The 22168-nt window shown below is 34.4% G+C and overlaps 1 long non-coding RNA gene across 1 annotated transcript; it reads right to left on the bottom strand.

Annotated features, from left to right (window-relative positions):
• Positions 1-1833: 1833 nt before the first annotated feature.
• On the bottom strand, positions 1834-5462 carry LOC121229147 (uncharacterized). Its single transcript, XR_005926752.1, has 3 exons — positions 5185-5462; positions 4385-4443; positions 1834-2034 (listed from the first exon to the last, which is right to left on the bottom strand). It is a non-coding gene; the product is annotated as an uncharacterized lncRNA (long non-coding RNA).
• Positions 5463-22168: the final 16706 nt, after the last annotated feature.

Raw genomic sequence — 22168 nt, 5'->3', positions numbered from 1 at the left:
CTCGTAAGATAGTTGGGTTTGTATATTTGGTAATCTAAAGTAATAAACTGCAGTACGCGCGATTTCGTACATTTTGATAATTTGGGCTTAATGGGCCAAAGATCGGGTTCATGGGCCAACGGGCCCAATTCGGTAAGTATGCGCGGTAAGTGTTCTGATAGTACGTAAATAGTTAGGATATGCATGAAAACCCTGAAAGTAGCTAAATTACTATAATACCCCTATGTATAGAAAATTACTGTTATACCCCTAGGTGCAAAATTACCGTTATACCCGTAGGGTTAATTTTGACTGAAAAGCATGACGATCTGATTCTGTATGATGTATGCCATGATTATATATCTGTTGCATGGGGACATGGGTTATATTATGGAGGAAGCGTTATGGTGGCTATGCCACAAATATCTATTCTGGTGGCTCTCCCACGATTATCTGTATCTGGTGACTCTGTCACATTATTTGTTCTGGCAGCCATGCTGCAAATTCTGTGGTGTGTAGCGGTTGGGTGGGTCAAGTTGTCTCCCCACACGGTGTAAGGTTGGTACGGGGGTGTATACGGTTGGATATGGTTGGGTTTCTGCATAAACATGTAATATCTGTTCTGTTCTATTATGGGCCTATGGGCTTTATTTTGAATTCTGTTCTGGGCTAAGGCCAACTTATTCTATTTCTGTGGTTTAAGCTGATATAGGCTATGGTTGGGTTAATTTACACACTGAGTTTCCCCAAACTCACCCCTTTTATTTTCATCCACGCAGGTAATCCCCAACCATAGTGGGCTTGGAGCTGTGAGGGAATTCGAAGTGGCCACCTGCTCTGAAAGTTTGATTTTCTTCTGGTGAACTGGACATCCTTTTATTTACGTTTGAAGTTTTGGGTTTTTAAATGTAATAAGGCCGCTTATTTATTTTTGATGTTTTTTTATATGTATTACTAAGATAGGTAATACTTATTTTAACTGTTGAAATTGGATAGCTTTAGGGCGCGTTTTCAAAAACAACAGTTGATTTCAAAATAACACGACAACAAGCAAAGCTTCCGCAATGAAAGTATTTTCCAAAATTAATCACTTTTCCTAAAAATGACTTAATCAAATCGGTTTCCTAGAAATATCCATGACGTTAAAGTGTGGCAATGGCGGTATGCATGTCTAGGATTGGATTCGAAGGGAGCTTGGTACTTAAGCAGTCCGATGGACTCACCACCTCTTTTCCGGTTTCCTACCTGGTGCACAGCTTCCATTCACTTTAACCTTTAATGAATTAATCTTTTGAACATCAAGTACGATTTTCTGGACTTAGAATGGAATTTTTTTTTTATGTTTTTGATGTGGCATGCCGGATCCGGCCATAACTTCTGGGCCCGGTTTGGGGTGCTACATTTAAGCACTTCAATTTACAACATTTAAACATTTCAATTTACAACACTTTAGCATCTCAATTAACAACATTTATACACCTCAATTACAACAATAAAACATCTCAATTTTCAGCAACTAAACACTTCAATTTGCAATATTTAAACACTTCAATTTACAGCATTTAAACACTTCAATTTACAGCATTTAAACAGCAGCAACCATCAATTAAATAAGAGGAATTTTAAACATTTAATAGTCATGTCCATCATAATCGACAGCAAATTATCCACCATTTAATTAGCTTAGTTTCAACATTAATTCGGTAATGAGAAACAATATACAACAAGATTCAATCCACCATACAAAGATATTTCAAACATCCATTTACTCACTTCCGGACCTCATTAACAGCAGCAATTTAACTGATTTCTTTCATACAAATCTTCCAACCCAAAACAGCATTGGTCATTGGGAGAAAAATGCGAATCTACCTAGACGTGTCAGTTGGGGCCATAACAATTTCAATTGCTTCCAGTAGCATAATCTTAACTCTAAATTAAAGAATGTATTAAAAGAGGGTACTGTTTTTCAAAATTACCTGAATTTGCTCAATTTATAAGCTTTTGAGCTTTTGCTATCACAATTGGAAGTTCTCACTGAATAGCTGAATGTACCTGTTTAAGAAACGTAAACAGTCTATCCCGTGAATCTAAACATTGAAATTATGAACAAATTTGTTACCGAGTACTGTAATTTTAATTCAGACAATTATACATCTTGATGCATACTCTAAACGTATATATTGATGAATGAAAATTGTCTATGACAATATCAGCCTTGCAAGTCAACAAGAAAGGTAACAAATAAGTAGTTCCAAAGAAAAAAAAAGAATTATCGTAGAAAACTTCATGAATGTAAAACTCATCCATGCTACATATCAGATGAAAGGGCCCAACACAATGGTATTTTTAAGGATAAATAGGCATTAATGCTATTTTAGGGAAGATATATACTTAATTCCGGTTTATACTTAAAAAGTTAATCATGCTCTCAATTTGTCTTGAAGCTGCCCACAATAGGAGTTGGTTTCATGCTTATTATAATCAGTATTTCATTCAATTGGGAGTTAAATCTATTATGGATTTATTTTTTTATATGCATAGATATTTGTATACATACGTCTAGATACAGACAAGCACTACATGCATAAATAAAGTTTGTATGTATCCATACATGTATGCTCAAATAGCATACTGTAATGACCAAGTACACTGGCAAAACATGAATTAAAAATGTATCCCAATATCCTGCTGCAACAGCCAAACGTGTAGAAAAACTACTCAAGTCAATTGCAGCACCCAAATGTTCTAGGCAACTAAAACTATTAGAAAAGATAATGTACAAAACATTATTTAACATTATTTAACAAAAGAGAAAATGATATTATACAGAACATTATTCAACAAAAAAGATAAGCTTTTCTAGTTTAAAGTTCATTGTACGGAAATAGCACTATGATAAGTCATAATTTATACATATTTTTATCCATGCTTAGCATATTTTTGGATGAATTATCATTAGATTTGTGGAATTCGATGCTCTTAATCCTTTAATTTCATGTTTTATACTTAGGTGAGCATAGGAGAGTAAAAAGAGTGAGAAACGGGCCAAAAACGGAGAAAATGGGTCAACATAGGAAATCAACACGGCCTGGACTTCCTCACACGGGTAGTTCACACGCCCGTGTCTATTTAACAGATTGCAACACAACCTAAGCCACCTCACACGGGCGTGTCCCTATTGAGCCCAAGTCTAGTCCTATTCAGAAAAGGCCACTCTTGAGGGTTTTGAAGCATTTTAAAGCCTACATAAACACCCCAAAATTACCTAGAAAACACACACAGAGTATAAGGCAGGGATTTACTCGAAAAAAGCCAATTGATCCATCTCAGAAGCCGGATTCTCCTTCAAGACTGAAGATCTCCCTTCAATTTTCTTCTGGATTTTTGGGTTTCTTTATGTTTTGTCATCATTATTCTTCTGAGATGTTTTCTTTTACACATATGAACTAAATCCCCTAAATACCTAAGGGGAATGAAGCTTAAGACGAATCTTGTTATTATTTTCTGAATTATATAATAAATATTTAATTTGATCTTAATTATGTGTTCTTAATTCTTGCTTTAATATTCCAGGATATTGATTCAAGTACTGATGTGCTTATTCAGAGGAGCAAAAGTCCCTGTCTAAGAGTAGATCTAGCATAATTAAACGGAGTTGATTGCAACCCTAGACATAGGGCGACATAAATCTGCCGGATTAGGGTCAAACCTAATAAGGGAATCCATAGATCGAGTTAATGCAACACTAGGGGTTTTTATTAGAAAGAGATTTCAATTAATCAACCTAGGGTTAGACGTTGTTAGTCTCGAGAGAGATAATAATATAAATTAGGGATTTCTTCGGATCAAGTCAAATGAATAAATCGTCTAATTCAGAGTCAAATAACAAGTGAATTCTAGGTGGATTTTTCCCTTGGGTATTGTCTAAATCAACCAGTTTTCCCAAAAGTATTTCCCCAATTTACTTTTTGTGCATTCTTGGTTTAGTTAATTAGTTTAGATAAAACAAATTCCCTTATTTTTAGGCTAGATAATAAAAAGAAAGTTAATACTAGTACTTTTAGTTCCTGTGGGTTCGACATCCCGGTCTTGCTATAAACTATACTATTGTTCGATAGGTGCGCTTGCCTTCATCGTGATAATAGTTAGTTTTCAAGTACGATCAATCATAAATATAAAACTTATCACGCACATCACACTACAAATTAACAAATCAGTTAGGTAGCCGCACTTTCATTTTCCAATCTGAAATTAGATTATGAACAAGAATCATGAATGTACATATAAAAAATTGTAAGTTTTAATATTGCTACTGCGTTTAGGTATATCATGATTATATATATAACTAGTCTGAAATCGTTATAGTAATGAGATTAATATAAAAAAAACTATAAATACATACTTCTGGCTGGCAGAAGGCATGAATTGAGCAAGATCCTCACCATCTAACCCAATCAAATCCTGAAAGAAATAAAAAATTGTTATCCAAAGTAAATGTATAAACCGCTCGTTCAATCTGCACAAGAAAACATAATATGAATGAAAAAAAAATCTATAATTAATTTCATTAAGACATCAAAAGCAAAAGACATGCTGACCTCAGGTTTTGTTCAATTGGCTTATTGGTTTCGTTATACTTTGTATTCCGCCTACAACGTTCTATAGTTTGCTGCATGCTAAATAAATGATATATCCAAATAGCAACACAAATGAATGCATGGAAAAGCTTCTAATTAAAAACCAAACAATGTTTTAATTAGGACAGAAGCTACATGTATATAGGCATAAATGCAATAAAAACCTCAAATAAAATTAAAAAAGAAATGATTAAATAAACAATATCATTAAGCATCATTCTAGTCACTATGTTGTTATAGTAATTAGGGATTAGTCATAAAATATAGTTTAATTTTGGTTCTTGGAAAAACCCCATAGGAAAGAACAATATTGTGGAGAGTATATAACACTAAATGACGTGCGTAAGTAAGAGTTTTTATGGCAAAATCAAACAACCCTAAGTATGAAACTCAAAAAATATCAATCATATCAAACTAGATTCAATAAAAACCCAACAAATCTCAATCTGGGTATCTTTTGAATCCCCTGAAAATGCAAATGTTATTGATTAATTACCAAATTTTAGAGATAAATAACAAAAAAAAGCCAACCCGCTTCCTTGCTTGTGAACGTGCTGCAGATTACCTATTCTTTATCATCCTCTTTTGTCTCATTTCAACATTTTTCTCAACTATGTCCTCGGGGGCACCTCTTTTCCTAATATTTGTGAATACAAGATACAAAAAAGATTCACAGAAAAAATATTTTGGGAAATAGATCGAGGTTAAGGGTTATGGGAAAACTACTGATATTTTAGCAAAGCAAATTAAAGGGATTTTGACAAAAATCAAAGGTATTTTGATTTGGGGATTTGGGAAACCGATTTGAGGTATCAAATTGGGGGAAATTTTAGGGGATTTTGGGATTCAGGGTTTGGGGAACCAGACGATCGAGTGTAATTTGAATTGGGGAAAGTAAAGGGAATTTGGGGCTCTAAAAAACGATGCCATTTTCAATCTATTAAGAGATGTTTGTGGCGTTTTTTATGAAAACGACGGTAATTCATATCTTTTTCCCGTTTTAAAAAAAAGCGCCACTAATAGTAAAGATACAAAACGGGCTCGTTTAAACTCTTAATACATGTTTGCGGCGTTTTTGTTGAAAACGCCACTAAGTATGCAGTATAAAGCCCAATAAATTTTCCTTTCTTTTTTTTCTCTTTTATTATTATTATTATTATTATTTACTAAAATGGTTAAATTTTAATTTGGTCTCTCTAATATATTTATATTTTAGATTTTTTTGCATATACTTTAATTTTTAATATCATTTAGTCTATATATTTTTATAATATTATTAATTAATCCAAATAGTTAATATTATTAACTTTTTGATTAAAACATTACATGATAATATATAATTTGAATATTGAATCTTAGAGAATAGAGATTGAAATGTGGTTTCCATTTCTTATAGGTTTGTGTTGTTCTTTTACATTAATATCTATATATATACACATCAATATATATCCATATGAAATTTATTTTTACGGTTTAGAGTTTTAGGGTTTTAGGATTTTGTATTTAAGGGTTTAAGGTTTTAGTGTCTATAGTTTAGTGTTTTATTATTTAGGATTTAGGGTTTAAGGTTTAAGGTTTAGAGTTTTATGATTTATGATTTAGGATTTAGGATTTTGTATTTAAGTGCTTAAGGGCTTAGTGATCCGGGTTTAGGGTTTAAGGTTTAGAGTTTTAGGATTTAGGATTTTGTATTTAAGGGTTTAAGAGAGTGTTTATGGGTTTAGGGTTTAGGGATAATTAGTTCAATATTCTAAAATTAATACTATCTCTTTTACGATTATGTAAGAAATTATTTAATATATATATTAAAAAACAATAAGTCATACACCCAAAAAACTTTAAAATTATTTTAAATAATAGTATTTTAATTTTTTTTCATTTTAAAAAAAATACTTTTCTATGTTTTTACTTTCAGATTTATTCTATGTGTAATTATTTTTTTGAAGAATTTAAATATTTAATTAAAAATAAATTATATTTTAATTAATATAAATAAACTAGTTAAATAATAAATAGACAGATAAAATGTTTTTTGCGGCATTTTTTAGAAAGCGCCAGTAATGCTCGATTCTATAGCGGCGTTTTTTAAAAAGCGCCGCTAATGCTAGATCTATAGCGGTGTTTTTTAAAAAGCGCCGCTAATACTCGATCTATAGCGGCGTTTTTTAAAAAGCGCCGCTAATGCTCGATCTATAACGACCTTTTTTTATCCAAACGCTGCTAAAAACACCGCTAAAAACCTGTTTTGTTGTAGTGTCGGATCATCCCGAATACCTGATGCTGATACTACATGGCCCAGAAAACTAACTTCACTTAACCAGAACTCACATTTATTGAATTTCGCATACAACTGCTTATCTTGCAAGGTCTGCAACACAAGTCTCAAATGTCCGGCATGTTCAGCTTCATCACGAGAGTAGATCAAAATTTCATCTATAAACACAACCACAAACTGATCCAGATACGATCTGAAGATCCGATTCATCAAATCCATGAAACTAGCAGGTGCATTAGTAAGTTTGAAAGGCATAACCAAAAACTCGTAGTGTCCATACCTCGTTCGGAAAGCAGCTTTTGGTACATCGGAGTCTTTAACTCACAGCTAATAGTAGCCTGACCTCAAATCTATCTTCGAAAATACTGTAGCCCCTTTTAGTTGATCAAACAGATCATCAATCCGTGGCAACGGATACTTTTTCTTTACAGTCACTTTATTGAGCTGTCTATAATCGATGCACATTCTCATAATTCCGTCTTTCTTTTTCACAAACAACACAGGTGCACCCTACGGAGAGAAACTCGGTCATGCGAAACCTCTATCTGTTAATTCTTGCAACTGAGCCTTCAATTCTTTTAGTTCTGTAGGTTCCATTCTGCATGGTGGTATAGATATCGGAGTCATCCCAGGCATTAACTCAATACCAAACTCTACCTCCCGAATAGGTGGCAAACCCGTTAATTCTTCAGGAAACACATTCAGATACTCGCACACAACAGGTACTGATTCAATGTTTCTTTCAGCCACTTTACTGTCAAGCACGTAGGCAAAATAAGCTTCACACCCTTTTCTCACATATTTCTGAGCTAGCATCGAAGAAATTACTGCTGGTAAACCATACAAATTACTAGATTCAATCCGAATAACCTTATCATTCTGACTCCAAAAATCAATGGTCTTTCTCTTGCAGTTCACAACAACATCATGTAAAGTCAGCCAATCCATACCCAGAATTATGTCAAACTCATCAAATGGCAGTAACATCAAATCAGCCGGAAAGCACAGATCTCAAACCATCAAGGGACAATTCTTACACACTTTGTCAACCATAACACACCGGCGCAAGGGGTTTGACACTCTAATCACAAACTTAGTAGACTCAACAGGTAGAGTCTTGCTGAATACTAATGTCTCACACACATAAGAATGAGTAGAACCAGGATCAATCAATGCAATTACATTAGTATCATAAAGAGTGAATGTACCAGTAATAAGATCTGGAGATGAAGCCTCCTCTCGCGCGCGAATGGCATAGGCTCTAGTAGGTGCACGAGCCTCAGATCTGACTGCTGTATCTTTATTTCCTCTCTGACTGCCGCTTGCATTACTCGCATTTTTTGGTGGTTTACCCAAAGCCGCAGTATTACCCGATCTCATGTTTTGCACTGGATTTTCTTCAGCTAACACTGGACAATCTCGAATGTAATGATATATCGATCCGCATTTAAAACAGGCCTAATTATGCAATCTACAACTTCCGGGATGTCGTTTACCATAGTGTTTACACTCGGGTTGATTTGATCTGACATTACCACACTAGCTACTGAGGTAGCTCTTGAACTCACCGGTGATCTATTCTGGTCTTGTCGAGAATAACCCGATGTGGCTTTTGAGCGACTGAAATCATCTCGATATTTCTTTGGTGCCGACTGGACTGACCTGCTGAATGATCTCTTACGCGAGTCTCTAGCTTCAAAATCAGCTTTCTTTTTCTCTTTCCTGATTCTTCAGCTTTGCAGGCTTGCTCAACAAGTACTACGAACTCTTTTATCTCAAGTATTCCAACTAACAGTTTAATGTCTTCATTCAACCCATCTTCGAATCTTTTACACATTACGGCTTCGGTGGAAACACACTCTCGGGCATACCGACTGAGTCTTAGAAATTTCTGCTCATACTCTGTCATGGTCATCCGACCCTGTTTTAGCTCTAGAAATTCTTTTCGCTTCTGATCAATAAATCTCTAGCTGATATACTTCTTATGGAACTCTGCCTGAAAGAATTCTCAGGTCACCCGCTCTCTCGGAACCACTGATACTAGGGTATTCCACCAGTGATATGCTGTGTCTCGAAGCAAATATATAACACACTTCAAACATTCATCTAGGGTATAGGACAGCTCATCAAATACACGGATAGTATTATCAAGCCAAAACTCAGCCCACTCAACATCATCATCATCAGTTGCTTTAAATTGTTCTGCCCCATGTTTTCTGATTTTATCAACATGTGGCTTATACAATCTCAACGGATCACTTACTTAAGGTACAGCAGGCATCGAAGATGGATTAGTCGGGGGTGGAGGTTGTTGTGCAGCCGGGTTAGTCCGGATACACTAAGTAAACCAGTCATTCCTTATTTGGTAAAAGGCTTGTCTAGCCTCACCTTTCTGGTTACTCGAAATCTGTTGAGAATCTACCAGTGCTGTCCCTTGCGCGAGAGCAAGCGCTACACTCTTGACATCATCAGCTACAGCACTATCGGGATCCATTTACTATATGAAAATGCATTTTCAAATGTCAAAAGTCATCACACTATTGCAGTATATAATATGACATGTATAGCTAGACTCACACATGCTACGTTAGTCCTAGAACCGACTAAATCATAGCTTTGATACCAATAAAAGTAACAACCTTAGTCTGTATCCATCGCCGAATTAGGATTATGAGGCATTACTGATCAATAGTTCAATTCCAAACATTTATTTATATTCACTCAAGTCAAACTCACTTATAATTAAAAATAAAATCAATTCACATTTCAAGACAAACATTGATATACATCTCGCATAACTCAACGTGTTGCTTACTGCATCAATGCATTTATGTACACGATATTAACTATTACCATAATGGTCAAACATATTTCTAATACCAGTTATGTGATTATTCATATAGCCACCAAATCACATGCACATTTTTAGAACTTAATAAGCCATAATACATACCTTAAACCACTACATATGCAACTTAGGTAATAGTCAATTCGAACTTGCATGATTTACCCTTTAATACAAAATGAAACAACCTCACGTTAATAATAATGCATTTCCATATAATTCTTTTAAGTATTAATCAGTAAAGACTATTCATACCTACTATAGTCATTAAAATATATACATTTGGTCTTAGTAAATTTAACCATTTCATGCACACACCACTAAAAGTACACTTATTATATATGCCTAAAGTTACGTATTGAATAACAAAGTAGCAATCAATATTTAGACATCTTAACTATTGTTCACTTAATGTCATTCATGATTTAACATTAAAAGCAAATTCTTAATAACTATGTCTAACCATTTAATCATATTATATAATTTAATAAGTAATCGCATATAAATATTTAATACATTGCACCATGACCGAATATGCTAATAATGTACATGTACATAATACGCAACCAACCCTAAAATAACACTCACATTTAGCACAGAATACATAATAAAACAATCGACCAAATATTCATGAAACACATGCAATACTTACCTCAAGCATCAAACTTAACAATGTTATAATTCACTCGTAACCACCGAATCTACCTCATGCAATTATATGTATTTTCAATACATTATACCATAATCGAACCTGTTAATGATGTACATATATAATATATGCAACTTACCTAAAATTTATATCACACTTAATATAATATGTTTACCACACATTTAACCGAATTCTATTCATGAAGCATACACTATGTCTATCAACACCCAAACTCAATGGACATTTGACCAAACCATATGAAACCGAATTCAAACATATCAAGTAAACCATTTCCAAGCATGTGGTACCTAACACAAACAATATATGTATATGGCACATAACTATAGGACTAAAGTGAACCTAAACTGAACATAACGTGACCAAAATTTAAAGGTAAAAGCATAGCCATTTTCCCATGGCTTATATATATATACACACCATATTATTCTTATCCAAAACTAAGCTAGCTTATGCATGCCATAGATCCAAGTTTAAAATTATATTGTACCAAAAACGGTCGATAGTGTGATTAACTTTGACAAAGATCCCCGAGCTCGTATCTTGACTCCAAAATCTATAAAACAAAGAGAATTATACACACCATAAGCGATTTAAACTTAGTAAGTCATAAGCAAACAATCAAACCGATAATATAATTAACTTATTTTAACCAACCAAATTACAATATCAATATCAAGCTTATTCTCAACTTTCAAATTCAATAATAATTTACCTGAACACATACATCCATTACCTTAGCCGAATGTTCACAAGATTAATTCATCAAGTCAATGTTCAATTTTCAAAAGCCAAATTGTCAATAAAAACCTAATATACATACCTTTGTACAAGTAAGCTTTTAAATCAAGATAAAATTTATATACACACATTAACTAAGTAACTGAATATGCAAGAACATTATATATATATATGCGAAAATAAATTCACACCAACAAGAATCATATTTTTTACCCATAAGGCCGAATACACATGACCTATTTATACATATACTTTTCATTCATGTTACACATGCTCGAACTAATATCGTAACACTCACTTACCTTGCTACAAATAAATAACAAATTGATACATACCTGGTCACTTAGCTAATTTTACACATTTGTTCTCCACTTATCGATGCCCGATGAACCATTCGGAATCGGATAGGACACTCTGATAATCACATAAATTGTACAATGCCAATGTCCTAGACGTGGTCTTACATGTAACCACATATCGATGCCACTTTCCCAGACAGGGTCTTACTCGTAAACACATATCGGAATCACATATCGATGCCATGGTCTTACTCGTACACATATATCGGAATCCAATGTCATGACATATGTATCCCAACTATTCTTAAGGCTCATACGGGGCTTTCAGACATCGTAACTCGATCGAAACAAATTCGAAAACATGGCAACCAAGCTTAGTCATATTCGGCTATGACATGTATAAAATCATGTTTTTCATTTCAGCATATATATATTACATTTAATTGAAGTTAATTATGTCTATTTTCTTATAAACTTACCTTAGAAAATGAAAAATCGGTTCGGATCGCCTAATCGACAACTTTTGTTTTCCCCCGGTCCAAATTCGATTTCTTTGGTTCTTGATCTAAACATATTCAAATTAAGCTCATTCAAACATATTGTCATTCAATTTAGTCCAAAAACACATAAATGGGAAAAATTACCATTTTACCCCTGACATTTACAATTTTTACAATTTAGTCCCTATTGTACTAAACACAAAAATATTCAAAATTTCAAGATACCCATGTTTGGCCAAATACTCCTAGTGCTCATACAAGCCCATATATTTCATTTATTTCACATTTTAGTCCCTTAAATTATTATTTTTTCAATTTAGTCCTAATTACTCAAAATCATCAAAAACTCCAATACAAAATATGTTAATCTAAAACATATCTTTCATATTTCATCATCAAACAATAAAAATCACAAGCTATCAACAATGGTACAACTCAAAATATTCATCAAAATAAAAAATTAAAGCTTGGGTCTTGAAGTTTACTAAGCAACGATCTTAAAAACATAGAAATTATCAAAAATCGAGCTAAACTCATACCTTGATTGAGCTTCAAAATTGGCTGAACCCTAGCTCTTGTTCTTTCTTTTTCTTTTCTTTAGTTTCGGTTAAAGAGAAAATGTATGAAAGCTTATTTTAGTCATGGTATATTATAACATATATATTACATATTATTTAATTTACCTAACTAACCTTATTATATAATATAATTTCTTTATATTGGTTGTCTACAACCTTCCAACATTTATTATGTTGGTCTTATTGCAACTTAAATGCCTCCCTTAAAAAGACATCAACAATTTGACCCTTTTTCAATTAACCATCAAATTTTCATTTTACGCGATTAAGTCCTTTTATTTAATCGGACACTCAAACGATAAAATTAAATCACGAAAACTTCACAGATATAAATTCACACAAAATAAACACGAAAAATAATTTAAAAATATTTTTTAACTCGGATTCGTGGTCCCGAAACCACCGTTCTAATTAGGGTCAAAATCAGGCTGTTACAACTCTAATGTCAGCTCCATGTAGATGGGCTCGATGATGGAAAAGAATCTATCCCACAGAGCTGTAGTAATGAAGGAGCAAACCTCGACAGATGTGCTCGAAGAGGAGGTCCTATCGGGGCCTTTCCGCTTTTTTAAAGCAAGGACGGCGACTCTGGATTTGCCGTGTGTGTTTGTCATAATAAATTTGCAAGAAAGCAATCACTTAATTCAATTAGATGAATCAACACAATAGGAAACCGAATAAGAAACAAATAGCCAAGTTCAGCTTAATCAAGTAGACAAAATAAGTAGAATGTTAATACCTAGTAGTAAACTAAATAAATGATCACTATATATATATAAATAAGCAAGCAGGATATGAATAACATCAGAAAGACCATGACCCTAAAGAAAAAATAAATACAAAATATTGCTAATGGCCAAACCTACATGAAGCATAGACAAGGAATTACCAATACTGAACTGACAAAGGATGTAACATCTCGAAATAGGGCCTAAATGGAATAGTGGTTGCGAAACCATAAATCTGAGATAGAAAAGTTTATTTTGATTAATTTTTACGATTTACTGAGTGATTAGATGCATGTGTTAGATTATTGATAAGAAATTTTATAGATTGCATGTTTAATTTGCCTATTAGGGCTTATTTGCAGAAGTTGCTGTAACAGCCCGATTTAGGGCCTAAACGGAACGATGGTTTTAGAACCATGAATTCGAAATCAAAAAATTTATTCTGATTAAGTTTTAAGGTTTATTTATTGATTAAAATATTGTGTAAAAATATCGTTAAGTAATTTTACTGATAAAGTGCTTAATTGGACTTTTAGGACTAAATTGCAAAAGTTGCAAAATATGTGTTCTAATTCATAAGTACTTGATTGAAATGGGGGTTTAAAGAGGAGGCCCTTAAATAGAATTAGACCATTATATTTCATTTGGACAACAATGGGCATGAATAAGACAAAATTTTAAAGAGAGGCCTTAAGGGCATTTTAGTCATTTGGTAATTAAAAGAAATAAAAAGGGAAAATGAAGCCAAAATTGACTCATCTTTTTCATGGAGGCCGAAATTAGCATGGGGGAAGCCAAGGCTAGGGTTTTCAAGCTTTCCAAGCTCAATAATAAGTCCGTTCTAACCCCGTTTTTCAAGTTCTTTACGATTTTGGAATCCAGGTAACTTGATTAAGCTTATTCTAGCAATAATTTAAGCTAGGGTTCAGATTTGGAAAAATACCCATAGGTGAAATGTGTTTATTTTGATGTTTTATGGTAGAATATGAAGGCTGAAATTATGTTAAACAACTTTTGCTAAGCGGTTTTAAGCAGAAATGAGTAAAACGGTTTAATCGGTAAAAGTTGTTATTGTACATAACTATGTGTTAGAGTGAGAATTTGATGTTGCCATAGAAGGGAAAACTGATCAACATTCCATAAAACATAAGAATAAGGGATGAATTTTAATTCCCGAGCCTAGGGGCAAAAGTGTAAATATGCAAAAGTTTAGGGGAAAAATTGTAATTTTGCCAAAGTTTGAGTTAAGGACTGTTTTGAATATTACATTAATTAAATAAGTAAAATATGATGTTTTAGATCCCGGAAAATGAGATTTGAATCTAGAATGGGAGAAAAATTGAAAATCGGGAAAGTTGGTAAAATGGCCATTTTAGTATCGAGGTAAGTTCATATGTATAATAAGCATTAATTTATGCATGTTTCAATGTAAAATTGATGTATTTACTATGATTTTCGAGGTGTTGAAAGTAAGTACAATTATGATGATTTAAATGTTCAATATTAATTCGACACGAAAATGAGAAAGTATGTAAGTTTGTATGTAAATAATACATTATCTTTATTATGTTTTGGTATTTCAGCATATTTTATGTATTGTAGCTGATTTTTGAATCATAATTGACTATTGGAAGTATGGAATCAAGTATTTGAAAGAGAGAGAATCCCGGTTGAACCTTCGGAAAGATTGGATGATACAGATGGTATGTAGCAAGGTCACATATATGGTGCTGAGTGCACATCATGTGTACAAGAGACCTACGAGACATTATGATGTAGCTAGGTCGCATGGGTGATACTATGTGTACACCATGTAGACAAAAGAGCTACGGGATATATGTAGCTAGGTCGCATGCGTGGTTCCAGGTGAAGGACACCATGTAGACAAGAGAGCTTCGAGATAAACTGCTAGGTCACATGGGTGGTACTAAGTGTTCACCATGTGTACAAGAGAGCCAATATTATGTGTACAATCGAGCTAGGTCACATGAGTGGTGCTAAGTGAAGGCCACTATGTGTACAAGAGAGCTTTGATTTTAAAGGTGAGCTGTGTGCGATACCATGGCGTATTTGTTATTATTCCGAAGTGTTCAACTGGGAAATTGATTAAATGAAATTGTGTATGACTTTGTGATGATAAGTTTAAGTATATACGTGTGTAACTTATGTGCAATATGCTCGATATGTGATTGGAAATTGGAAAGATTGTTATGGGAAAGTGATGAATACAATTAAAGTGTGAAAGATCAAAATTGACAATAAAACTGTTCTAGATAGTCGCAGTGACGTGAATCTAAAAATTTACCAAAAATAGTAGAAATTGAATCAGAGACTAAATGAGATATCAAATTAGAGCTTAATGAGTCTATTTTCATGTAACAGAAACAGAGCAAGCAAAGGAATTCTATATTATGAGATATTTAAGTTTTTCAGAGACTGGTTCAGAATGACTACGTGATCCCCTGTTATGACTTGAAAAAATCATTAAAAATTGTAAAAAAATAATTAGGGGATATAATTTATATTCTTGAAATCCTTAATGAGTCTAGTTTCAAATGAAATAAATGATAACATCCTTTGAATTCTGTACAAGGAGAAAGTGTATTCGTAGTGAAGAGTTGTCAGAACAGTTGAGTAGTGAAACAGGGGTAACTTTAATGAATAAACTGTACTAATTGGCTTGACCAAAAATTTTGAAAATTTTATGGTAATAATATATGTGAATTTAGTTTCAAGGAAAATTAACGGTTTGGAGTTCTGTAGCTCTAGAAATAAATAATTTAGTTGCTAGTACTCTGTTAGACAGCTTATTTTGAACCTGTTTATGATTATAATAGTGAAAATATGTGTATTTGTGATGGTAATATTCCAGGAACATATTGTGACTTTGTTTAAAGTATGATAATGTATTGTTTATTAATATTTACATACTTACTTACTAAGCTATAATGCTTACTCCCTTCCTTTCCTTTTTCCTATAGTGTCGTAGATGTTAGCTCGAGTTGGAGGTCGCCAAAGGTTAAATCACACTATCAAACTATTGATCGATATATAAAGGTTTTAAAGTATTTTAAGTCTTTGGCATGTATGGAGACTCGTTTAATTGTTATTAAGTTGCTAGGAATTGGCTTAAAATACTGATCTATGTTATTTGAAGGTCTCTATTGTATAAAGTCATTTAATATAGATAGTCTTGATTATGTTATTAATTAAATGATGCAATTTATGAATGTGCATGCTTGCCTATGTGTATGGTTGAATTAAAGCATGATATGGGCCTTGTAAGCTCTTTTTAAGGGACAGCTTGAATGTGTTTGAAAAAGTTTTAAATTAGAGTGAAATTATGAATCGATTTTTATATGATGATTAGTGATTAAGTCTGGTAATGCCTTGTACCCTGTTCTGGCGTCAAACACGGGTAAGGGGTGTTACAAAGGATCAACCAAGCAATAATATAAAAAATAATAATAAACAATAAATCAGCAATAAAAATAAAACAGAAGAAAAAAGTAATAAAGAAATAATAAAATAAGAAATAAATAAAAATATTAATAAATAATACTAATAAGGAATAATAAGGAAATAAATAAATAAATAAAAATGGAGAAAAAGTAACTGACGATGGGTGGTGGTCGGAGTGGTGCGGCCAGTCGACAATAGGTCTAGGGAGAGGGGAGGTAGGGAGGGGTTGTGCGGCTGGTGAGGGTCGGGTTTGAAAGGGATAAGGGAGAAGGGAAAAGGAAATGGAGGCCGGATGTGGCTGGGGTGAGCGGTGTTGCGTCGGGGCTGGCTTGCGTGAGTAAGGAGGCGAGCAAAAAGAAGGGAGAAGAAGAGAAGAGAAGGGAAGAGAGGAGGGGAGACAGGGGTTTGTGGGACGTGGGGGTTGGTTGGCTGGTCAGCAGAGAGGGAAGTGGGAGGGAAGAGAGTCGAGCAAAGGGGTTGCGGCACAAAGGTGAGGGACAGAGGTGGTTCGTGCGGCGAAGGAGAAGCTGGTGGCCGGATGGTGAGGCGTGGGCGTGTTGCGACAGTTAGGGTTGGGAGAGTTGGGGAAGAAGAAAAAAGAAAAATAGTAAAAGAGATTTAGGGTTTAAATGGGTGACACAGTCGTGTGAGGGCCGTATTGGGCCACGCGGTAGTTTCCCACGCCTGTGTGGTCTTGTTCAGTCCGTGTGCGATTTAAAATTTCAGCCCAGTCTTCAAACGGCCATGTCGCATGGCTGTGTCACACATCCTTCATTTTTCCCATGCCCGTGTGACCTCCCATACGCCCATATGATCGCATACACGGTTGTGTGCCATGCCTGTGTAACTCTCTGACTTGTTTTAAAATTGAAAAATTTAGCTTCAATTTTTACACGGCCAAGGACACTCCCGCGTTTCCAGGCCATGTGGTCCACACAGCCGTGTTGTACACCCGTGTGACCTCTTTTAGCCCATGTCTCTGTCAATTTTTGGGAATTTAAGCTTCAGGGCTCACACAGCCGAGGACATGCTCGTGTCTCCTTGCCGTGTAGGTTACACGGCCGTGTCACCTAGCCATGTAACTTTCTTTCGATTTCCTTTAAAAATAAAAACTAAGTCCAAAGATCCACACGGCCAAGAACACGCCCTTGTGTCTAGGGCGTGTGGGTCACACGGCCATATCGCACAGCTGTGTAACTCATTATCGCACCCATGTTAAGTCACACAGCCTAAAACATGCCTGTGTGTCTGGCCATGTGGGTGAAAAACCTACATTTTAATGTTTAGTTAATTTTTAAAGAAATAATATGAAATAAAAATGAGGAAACTAGTAGTGTTAGTACTTGGGTTGCCTCTCGAGAAGCGCTTATTTAAAGTCTAAGCTCGACTTACCTCACGCGCACGATTATGAAGGTTCACAAAGCTAAAGCTTCTCTCTATCATTCCAAAAATCCTCACCATTATAGAGTTTAAGTCGATGACCATTTACCTTGAATGTGCCATATTTTGGGTGAATTACCTTTATTGTACCGTAAGGGAAAATGGTTTGTACTACGAATGGGCCTGACCATCTCGATTTCAGCTTTCCGAAAAACAACTTGAGCCTCGAATTATATAAGAGGACAAGATCTCCAACTTCAAATTGTTAAAGCTACTTTAAACGAGCGTCGTGGAGTCGCTTTGTCACTTCTTTGTATAATCCTGAGTTGTTATAAGCGTTCACTCGCCATTCATCTAACTCGTTCAGTTGCATCAATCTCTTATCACCTGGAAGTTGGAGATCATAATTTAGAAATTTTATAGCCCAAAATGTTTTATGCTCCAACTCAAATGGTAAATGACGACTTTTCCCATAAACAAGTTTGTAAGGAGATGTTCCTATGGGTGTTTTGAAAGCAGTTCTATATGCCCATAACGCGTCATCTATTTTCATCGCCCAATCCTTCCTATTTGATTCTACGATTTTCTCTAGGATGCGTTTAAGCTCTCAATTTGTGACCTCGACTTGTCCACTAGTTTGAGGATGATAAGGGGTAGTTGTCCTATGATGCACTCCATATTTCTTAAATACTTTATCAAATTGAACGTTACAAAAATGTGTACCCCTATCACTGATAATTGCCCTAGGTGTTTCGAATCGAGGAAAGAGCTTCTTGAGAAATCTAACTACTACTCTAGCATTATTTGTAGGTAAAGCTTGAGCCTCTACCCATTTTGACATATAATCGGCTGCTACTAGGATATATTTATTACAATGCGAACTAAGGAATGGACCTATAAAATCAATACCTCAGACATCAAATATTCCACATGAGAGCATATACGTTTAAGGCATTTCATCACGTTTAGAGATATTACCTATTCGCTGGCATCTATCATAAGAAGTAACATACCTGTTAGCGTCTATAAACAGTGTAGGCCAATAAAAACCTTATTCAAGCGCTTTATGTGTTGTTCTAGTCCACCTGTAGTGTCCTCCTGTTGGTGATGTGTCAATCCTTTTGGTAAATAATTTTGCACATCAGCAAAGAATCGTTTCTTTTGATGATGTGTCAATCCTTTTAGTAAGATGTTAGCAGCTAAATAATTTGTAATATCTACAAACCAAGGAACTTCAGAATCAGTTAAAACCAAAAGTTTTTCCTCAGGAAATGAGTCATTTATCTAATTCTCATCGAGCTCCTCAAGATGTGAATTCTTTAACTTGGAAAGGTGATCTGCCGCAAGATTTTCAGCTCCCTTCTTATCTTGGATTTCTAAGTCGAATTCCTACAATAATAAAATCCATCTTATCAGTTGAGGTTTTGCATCTGTTTTAGTGAGCAGATAACGAAGAGCTGAATGGTCAGTGTAAATGACACCTCTAGATAAACGACAACTCTAGATAATATTAGACATGGTCTAAATTTATCGAATGTAAAAATCACAGCTAGCAATTCTTTTTCAGTAGTCGTGTAGTTTTCTTGTGCAGCTATCAATGTTTTGCTAGCATAATAGATCGGTTGAAAATGCTTGTCTCTTCGCTGTCTAAAAACTGCACCTAATGCAAAATCACTTGCATCGCACATTAGTTCAAAGGGAAAATTCCAATCAGGTGCAGCTACAATCGGAGCATTAATTAATTTATATTTAAGAATACTAAATGCTTCTAAACATTTCTGACTGAAATCGAAAGGCATATCTTTTTCTAACAAATTCGTTAAAGGCTTAGCTATTTTAGAGAAATCTTTAATAAATCTTCTATAGAACCCAGCATGTCCTAAAAAGTTTCAAATAGCCTTAACTGAACTAGGAGGAGGTAGTTTTTCAATTGTTTCAATTTTTGCTTTATCAACCTCAATCCCTTTACTAGAAATTTTATGGCCTAGCACAATCCCTTCTCGAACCATGAAGTGATATTTTTTCCAATTAAGTACAAGGTTCGTTTCCTCACATCTCATTAGAACTCGTTTTAAAATTTTAAGACCAAGATGGAAAAAAATACTGAATACCGAGAAGTTGTCCATAAATACCTCCATAATGTCTTCTACGAGTTCGTCAAAAATAGCCAGCATGCATCGTTGAAAAATGGTAGGAGCATTACATAATCCAAAAGGCATTCTTCGATAAGCAAACATACCATATGGACATGTAAATGTCATTTTTTCTTGGCCTTCGGGTGCTATTGGGATTTGGAAGTAGCCAGAGAGTCTATCTAGGAAGCAATAATACATATGCCCAGATAATCTTTCCAACATTTGATAAATGAATGACAAAGGAAAATGATCTTTTCTTGTGTCATCATTCAACTTCTTATAGTCAATGCAAACTCTCTATCTCGTGACTGTTCTTGTTGGGATCAACTCATTCTTCTTATTAGCCACAACAATCATGCCTCCTTTCTAAGGAACAACCTGCACAGGACTCACCCAAGAACTGTTAGAAATAGGATAAATTACTCTAGCCTCTGGAAGTTTAATTACCTCAGCTTTAACAACTTCTTTCATGTTAGGATTCAGTCTTCTTTGAGCTTGCACACATGGTTTGTATTCATTCTCCATTAAAATTTTATGGGTGCAAAAAGAAGGACTGATCCCTCTAATGTTGGAAATCTTCCAAGCTATGGCTCTTTTGTGCTCCTTCAATACTTGAAGTAACTCATCTTTCTCATTCGGCTGCAAATCTAAAGCAATAATCACTGGTAATGTAGAATTAATTCCAAGAAATTCATATTCTAAGTTATTTGATAATTGGTTTAGTTTTAATTTAGGAGATTTTTTAATAGAGGGTTTTAATTTTAATTCATTGTTTACTTCAATACCCTCATAATTCTTATGTCTTAGTGAAGACTCATTAGAATCTAAATCAACTTTTGTCTTACCTATCACAACATTATCGTCATTTACCTCCTCTCCTAGAACAAGACACAGTTCCAACGTGTTCTTATGAACAATTTCCTGTAAAGAATCTTGAATAACATGATCAATAGAATAAATAAAATAACTAGAATCATCTTATTCTCTAGAGAATCTCATGGCATCATAGATTTTAAAAATAATCTCTTCATCACCTACCCTAAGCACAAGTTTACCGTCACCGACATCAATAACAGCTCTAGCAGTGGTTAAAAATGGGCGACCTAAAATCAAAGGTACTTCAACATCCTTATCCATGTCAAGCACAACAAAATCAACAAGGAATATGAATTTATCTACTTTAACTAGTACATCTTCAATAATACCTCTAGGATATTTAATGGATCTATCGGCTAATTTAATGCTCATCTTAGTGGGTTTTGGTTCCCCAAGACCAAGCTGCTTGAACATTTTATAAGGCATGAAATTAATGCTAGCACCTAAATCAGCTAATGCCTTTTCAATTTTTAAACTACTAATTAAACAGGGAATAGTAAAACTTCCTGGATCTTTCAGTTTGGTTGGCAGTTTATTTTGAAGGATAGCTGAACATTCCTTGTTAAGTTCCACTGTAGACAGCTCTTCAAACTTCCTTTTATTTGTTAAAAGCTCTTTCAAAAATTTTGCATATGTAGGCATCTGCGAAATAGCTTAAACAAAAGGTAAGTTAATATGCAACTGTTTAAAAAGTTCAAGAAATTTACTGAATTGTGCATCCATGCGGTCTTTCTTCAACTTTGTCGGATATGAGATGGGTGACTTATATTCTTTGAGTACCGGTGTTGCACTTACTTCGGGTTTGACCTCCTCATCCTTTTCCTTATCAGATTCTTGCGGCAAATTCTTTTCAAGTTCAATTAACACTTTCCCATTCCTTAATGTAACTGATTTCACATGCTCTCTTGGATTTGGTTCAGTGTTACTAGGCAAACTATCTTGTTGCCTTTCTGAAACTAATTTAGCAAGCTGCCCAATTTGATTTTCGAGCAATTGAATCGATGCTTGCTGATTTTTTAAAGCTATTTCGATTTTTTGGAAACGAGTCTCTGACACTGAAATA

Source organism: Gossypium hirsutum, chromosome A05, assembly GCF_007990345.1.
Source record: "Gossypium hirsutum isolate 1008001.06 chromosome A05, Gossypium_hirsutum_v2.1, whole genome shotgun sequence".
Lineage (NCBI taxonomy): Eukaryota > Viridiplantae > Streptophyta > Magnoliopsida > Malvales > Malvaceae > Gossypium > Gossypium hirsutum.
This window is presented reverse-complemented; position numbering and strand designations above follow the sequence as displayed.